Source organism: Vanellus vanellus (genome assembly GCF_965231255.1).
Source record: "Vanellus vanellus genome assembly, chromosome: 23".
Taxonomy (NCBI): domain Eukaryota; kingdom Metazoa; phylum Chordata; class Aves; order Charadriiformes; family Charadriidae; genus Vanellus; species Vanellus vanellus.
In genome coordinates, this window is record NC_138928.1 from 1323850 (window position 1) to 1330856 (window position 7007).

Genomic DNA, 7007 nt, shown 5'->3' on the forward strand with positions numbered 1-7007 from the left:
CAGGGCAGAGGCTTCTTGGGCCCCCCAGGACCGGGTCCTGGGTGCCTACATGAGCACATAGCCCGGAGAAGGGGAAGGAGGAATGGGCTCCTCTGTGCTGCCGGGTGGAGGGTGCTGTAGTGGGAATCATCAGTGCCCAGGGTCTGGCTGTCCCCAGGCATGGTGCTTTCAGCTCACAGATGCTGGGTTCCTCCTTGAACGCAGCGGGAAAACACTTTATTTCATTCCCATTCATCAAGTTTCCTGTTTCCCTGGTGGCTTGTGAGTGCGCAGGTGCCGTATTTCATGTTTTGTAGGAACAAAAGCAGAACCAGAAAGCACAGGGCATGCTCCTGGGGAAGATGAACGTTGTGTACCTTCCTCTTCTGATGCTCCAGGACGCTCCTCCAGTAAAACCCAACAGCAGAAACCCAAGCTTTGTCAGTGAGACAAAGGATTGGAGAAACCAGAGGGTAATTACCCCTGGTGCCCTCTCCCCATGTGTCCTGACAACTCACCCAAGGGGCACAGCGGCTTCACTCTGCTCCATCACCCAACCAGCCTGGACATTTAGACCATGCCCAAGCAAGACCAGGCGGGATGAGGAGGGAGTGCTGCCCAAGATTGGATGGCTGATGCCCAGCCAGATGATGGAGGAGGGTTTTCTGCTGCTCCTGTGCATTTCACAGAGCGGGGATAAGTCTGTGCACTTCCAGTCCAGGTAGGGAACAGCGAAGCAATACCTGGGTGTTGTTTTCCTCCGTCCTACTTGTTTCTCCTGACAGCTTGTTATCGATGCCAAGCGATGTTTTCGCAAATCAATGACAGGCTGTCAAGCGTCGGATGGCTTCTGCACAACAAAGTGGCCAGCTCTTGCAAACCTGTAATGTCATTTCCCCCACGGCAAGGAACAGCCCTCACCCTGTCCCCGCACGGGAGAGCCAAGTGTTTATCACATCCCGTCATTTGCTGGCGGATAATACAAATGCTTCGCTCGGGCATCTGCCCTGTTTCATAACTCGCCCAAAATGCTGAGCTGGGCTGCGGCACTGAGGACAGGGAGCTTATAGAGGCTTTCAAGAAACAATAGTTTCTTGGGGCAAGTTTGCACGGTTTAGCCCAAGGGAGGGAATCTCCCGGCTTTCTGCAACAGATTCCAAACCCATCTCAAAAAGAGCAAAAGGTACTTAAAGAAAGGAGTTTATTGCACCTCTATGCAAAACTGCTGTTTCTGCTCTGAATCACGGGCTGCGGATGCTTACTTAGCAGGGCACGGTGAGTGTCATCCCCGGCAAGCCCGGCGCAGCGCCCGCGCAGCAGCAGCAGCAGCAGCAACAGCAGCGCTCGCATCCGCCAGCGCCTGAAGCAAATTCCCCGTCTGCCTCTCTGTCTGGAGCTCGAAGGCAGCAGCGGGGGAAGGCTGAAAGGGAAACAAAACCTGGGATGAATTCGGGGTGCCATCGGACCGAAGGAGGGTTAAAAAAAAAAAAAAACACCAACAAAAAAACCCCAAATAAAATAAATAGGTAACCGGTGATTTGAGGGAGATGGGGGGGCCGTTGCTGCGGTCCGAGGGCTGCATGTGCGCGCACCGAGCATCGCATGGCGATGCCGTGAATCACCGCTCCGCACCCCACACAGGGACACGCCTTGTGCATCTGGCCTCTTCAAAGCATTTTTGTACGAGTTCCTGGGATTCCTGCCAACTCGCTGATTGCAATCAAAGGGCTCGCTGGCCCAATACTGCTCCCAGAGCGGTGCAGGGTTTGCTGTTCAAACTTGTCAGGCTCTCCTGAGCTGGAAGAGTCTACGGATCACCGTAAAATTTACCAGGGGAAGAGTTGGCCCCCAAAACTGGTGGCAGGGTGTCCTGCTGTGGTTTTTTTTTAGCACCTAGGGTTCCTTCTTCCTCGAGTCGGGTGGTCACCAGCAGAGATGGAGGTAAGGGTGCTGGGAATTTCTTGTATTTCCCAGGAAAATGCTATTTTATGAGCAGTGACTCAGCCTCGCCCCAGCACAGCTGAGACTTCCTAGAGCCTGGCAATGTTTCTCCAGGAGGAAACCTGCTCTTCAGCCGCTCCTGAAAGGCTTGCTTTCTTCTGTGGAGTCAGAAAGCGGCACAGGAACGGGGCAGATGGAGAGCTCAGATCCAACAGGGTAACCAGGATCCAGCTGAAAGTGGGCATGGAGCTGCCAAGTTGAGAAGCCACTCAGAAGCTTGCTGAGACATGTGGACAGGTTGTTCTTGAGCAAAACCGTCCTTCCACTCCTTGCACACATGTGGCACTGAGGTGTTTTTGGGGTGGTGCTGTGGGAGGACAAGAAGGCGACAGTGCCGTGCAGATCATGGGCTGGCCCTTGGCAAAGCAGGTAGACTTCACCAAGCCTCAGAGAGCTCTCATTGTGGATGGTAGCTTAGATGAGGAAAGTAAGGAAATCCCTGGTTTCTCCAAGTAAAGGAAGGATGGCTCATGTAGAGCAGCTGCGAGGCTACATGCAGCAAGACGAAAGCCTTGCGTAATGGAGATAAAGTAGCCGGGAACAGTGTTCACACATCATTAAGGTGTGCCCTTACAGAAACATGGAATAGTTTAGATGGGAAGGGACTGACCCTCTGCCCAAAGCAGGTCCGGCTTTGCTGAATCAGGTCGGGACCCAGTTGCTCCAGACATTGTCCAGTTGAGGTTTGATGGAGATCCCACAGACTCTCTGGCCTCTCTCCCAGTATTTGACTACCCTCATGGTGAATTTTTTTCCAGGTATCTAAGAGGAATTTCCCATGTCCCAGCTTGTTCCAGTTGCCTCTCTTCCTCTCCCCATGCACCTCAGAAGATCTGGCTCCATCTTCTCTGCATCCTCCAGTGAATTAGCTGCAGAGAGCTGTAAGATCCCTCCAAGCTTTCCCTTCTTCAATCTGAACCAACCCAGCTCTCCTAGCCTTTTCTTGTGTGTCCTGTGCTCCACTCCTGAACATCTTGGGGCTGGAGAGCAGGCTAAGCCCTTGCCCTTGTCACGTTGGACCTCCATGGGCTCACGTTCCTTGATTCTCTGCTTTTGCTGTCCCTGTTTGTGGCAGATGGCACATGTAATGCACACAAGGGGACATAAAGCAGGGCAGGACATCTGTGGGCTGTAGAGGACACCAGGTCCAGACTCAGCGCTATCAAGGCTGAGGATACAGGTTGTCCCTTCTGCCCTTCCCTACACTTGGACATCCCCTCCCAAACAGTCACATCCCATGTCCCACCTTTGATGAGCAACAACATTGCGACTCTGAACTGCTTACAGTTCAAAGGGCTGTGCAGGCTTGTCAGCAGCTAAAAAGGGATGTGCCTTGGTCAGCAGGTCATTCTGGAAACACACACCAGAAGTGACCATGCAGCTGCCAGGGAAGGGCAGGCATCAGGGAGGAGCCCTGGGAGCGAAGAATGGTGACGGAGAATGAAGGAGCTCTGCTTCCTCTCCAGGAGAAGGCCATCAAGTTGGGCAACCCACCCAGTTTTCATCTCCTTGTGTCCCCATCTCACTTGAGAAACCTCTACAAAATTGGTCAAGGAGCTACTGATCTCCTCCCATCTCTACCCTGTACTCTCTGTCAGGGCAATGTCCAGTTCAGCGTGAGCTCAGCCTGTAGTTGTCCCTTCACCCATCTCTGTGAAGGAGATGCACTGTGGGGGAGATGGTTCACACCAAGACTTACCATGTGGGACCCCGCTGGCAAAGCCCCTCCTTGCCCAAGGGCAAAATTTGCGACAGTGTTTGCGTGAGTCTGGGGTAACGAACTCCTTTGCAGACTGAGTCCCAGGAGACCGCATGAAGATCCCAGCTCAGGATCTTTGGGGCTGGCCTTCTCCCAAGGACTCCCCTGGTGCCGGTGCACCTCAGTGGCAGGTTATTACCTCTGCAGAAGAGGACATGTGGGAGGGGACGGGTGCAATGAGGAACTCCTTGTGCTCATGGCACTTACATTTGGTACTGTTGCATCCTGTTCTTGGGGACCGATTACCTGTGGTTGCTGCACGAGGCTTCCCTTGAAAGTGGGCAATGCTGTTGAGATAAGCATGGGAGGTTTGTGTACGTGTCTGCGTCATGATACTGCCCACCACATCCAGCCATGTGCAGTCAGGGTTGAGATCTCGTGGCTGCCTGTGAGGACATGCCAGCCCCTCAGCAAGGCTGTATTCCAACTACAAGCTGCCAAGTGACAGTGACCACTTGACCATGCCCAGAAGATCTGACAGCCCTCTGTAGTAGAGACGTTCTCCCTAGCTTCATCTACCTGCTCTGTTTCTCTAGGTCTTGACGACCACCCAAGGACCTGACCTGTGTCTCTCTTGCCTCTAGATGTTTAATAGGTTGAAGAATCCCCCTCTTTGTGCCATGCCATGTCTGGCAAGTCTAGAGGGAGCTGGCTGTCAGTGGAGGCAGTGGTTGAGGATGGCTGGCATTGAAATAATCACACAGATGTAGGAGAAGAGCCCACACTGCCATGAAAAACCCCAGAGATAACCTAAGTGTGTTTCAGAGGCCCCATGGAGTGCATGAACATTACCTGGTTGGTGCCCTGTAAATGCAGTCAAGTCAGGTCCTGCCAGGTGCATCTGCTGCTTCCAGGAGCGGTTGGAGGGAGGGCTGGGGTGTGGTGCACCATCTCCAGAGGTGATGCTGCCAGGCCCAGGAGCAGATGAACACACTGCTCAGAAAGTCAAGGAAAGGACTTGAGCCCATGCCCACCACAGGTCAAGAGCTCATTACAACCAAATAGGTGTGAATGGTCTCCTGCAGCTGGGGACCCAGGTGGAGAATGGTAGCTAGACGGACATCTCAGCCAGGATAGTACCTGTTCTCACCTTCCCATGGCCATTGCAACCTGGACCAGCTCAGAAACGCCGCAAGGAAGGCAGAGCTTGTTCCTGCTGTTGAAGGTGCAGCGACAACAGGGCCAAATTTAGAAAGGGACCGAGCGTGTAAATGGCGTGAGGATGCCCTCGATTCCACGGCGTTGTGAAATCCCCTGCATGGCTGGTGGGGGAGGAAACCTCGTGGACCAGCTTATGTAATGATTTAGCAACATATCCCAGTGTGACCCGACTCGTTAAAGCAGCCTCTGGCGAGGGGAGCGGGCCGAGGGAGGCGATCACGCCACAGTCCCCTGGGACAGATGGGGAACACAGGGTGCGACCGGGAGCAGAGGAGGGCTGTGAGCACCAGGTGGCCCGTGACCCACACCGTGGCAGACACTGGCTGTTCCACCAGGTTATGCGCGGCCGTGTGGCCGCACCATATCTGGCAGCACCATTGCTCCATCACCTCTGCAGGGAGGTGCAGATGGTCCTGGCACCAGCGGGACCTTTTCCCTTCCCTCCAGAGCACGATTTCAGTGCAGGGCTTTGGGATGGCGTTTTATTTCTCCACACACCCTGCGATAGGAAGTCCCATCAGAGTTTCCTCCTAGCTTAAATACAAAGATACAGTTTGACATTGGCACGGTTGCCCTCTCATGGGGAGGATCAGAGCAGCCCAAGCATTGGGATCACCAGTTTGTGGTGATGCCATCTCACTACCTGTCCTCCAGGCCTGGCCTCTTGCCTACCTGAACTCCAGGAGGGTTTATCTGTAACTGCCAACGTAGGCGAGTCCTCTCCAGATGAAAACATTGGGCTGACCCCATGTGCACAGCATCCTGCAGCGTTAATCCCATCGGTATCTGACACCAGCACCACTCAGCACTGCTGCCCACTGGAATCTGTGGTGGGTGACAGCGTCCTTCGTCAGTCACATAGAAGCCACACTCATCCCTTTCTCTGGAAAAGTTGCTGCTGGGGGAGTTTGCCTCCCCATCCTCCTTGAAGCCTTCCCATCCTGTTTGGGAAGGCTCTGATGCCTGCACAGCGTCTAGTTCCTCCCTGGTGTGAGATGCATCAGGCCATGCTGATGGAGACCATCCTCCACATACACATCGGGGCTGTGGCGTCCCCTCTGCAGTCCTTGGAGGAGCCTTGGCTGCTATGAGGAGCCCTGGCCAAGGAGGACAAGGGCAGACGATTGAGAAGAGGACACAGGCTCCCAAGTTACTCCCAAGACCAAGCAAGTGGCACTAAGCTCCTATTGGGGAAGGCTCTGGGATGCCATGGACTGTAGTAGCATAACTGCTCCATGCTGGGGACACTCAGCAGGTGGGAGACACGTGGAGCAGGGCTGACCCATGGGGACTCGTCCTACATCCCACCCCATCCCAAGCGCTCAGAGGTCCTGTGGTGTCAGGGTCAAGCACAAGGAGGCAAAATGGGGTGGGGGAAATGAAGAGAGCACATGGACATCAACTGTGGGGCAGAGGCAGTCCTTGCAGGACGTTATTTACTCACCTGGCATCCACTGCAGGATGCAGGGAGGGACTTTGATGATAATAATAATAATCCCAGTCCTAAAGGATGAACCAGATAACCAAGAAGCTCATTATCTTTTCTAAAGAAATTATTTAACCATGTTGAATAAAAACTACTATGAGCCAATCGATAGATTTGTGTGCCGCGCTACTAACATAATTCCTTAAGAATATTGTTTATTTTAATAGTAAAATCTAATACCAGCTTTTAGAGATAATATTTGAGGCTAATCTGTGTATGTCACGCACAGGTTATCTGTTTCAGTTGCTTCTGCACTCCAGGGAGAGTCCATGTTGAGGTGGGTTTTCAAGATGGGCAAGTATTTGCATGTTCACCTTCAGACTAAACAGAGAAAAACAGATTTTCAAAGCCAATTCATGGCCGGGCACATGAAAAATCTTCAGGTAACAGTGCTCGAGATGAGGCAAAGAGCTTCCTTGACATCCAAAGGGATGTTCAACTGTTCGAGTTGTACCTGCACGCTTGGTGCTGATCCTTGGGTGCCTCTAAAACCTTTTTGCCAGGTCTCTTCTTCCAAAATCCCCCCTCTGTTGGAAATATGCTGGAGCGCCAGGATAAATTTTTGCAGTTCTGTTAATACGTGCAGAGGGGAAGCCGGGCTGCTCCGGGACGACTGCCCCC

The 7007-nt window shown here is 53.1% G+C and overlaps 1 protein-coding gene across 1 annotated transcript in view; it reads right to left on the reverse strand.

Moving 5' to 3' along the window:
- Positions 1-3735, reverse strand: part of PKP1 (plakophilin 1) — a 49232-nt gene extending 45497 nt beyond the window's left edge. Inside the window, exon 1 of the mRNA XM_082494472.1 lies at positions 3680-3735. The gene's annotated coding sequence lies outside the window, so the exon portion shown is untranslated. The remainder of the gene's footprint in view (positions 1-3679) is intronic.
- Positions 3736-7007: the final 3272 nt, after the last annotated feature.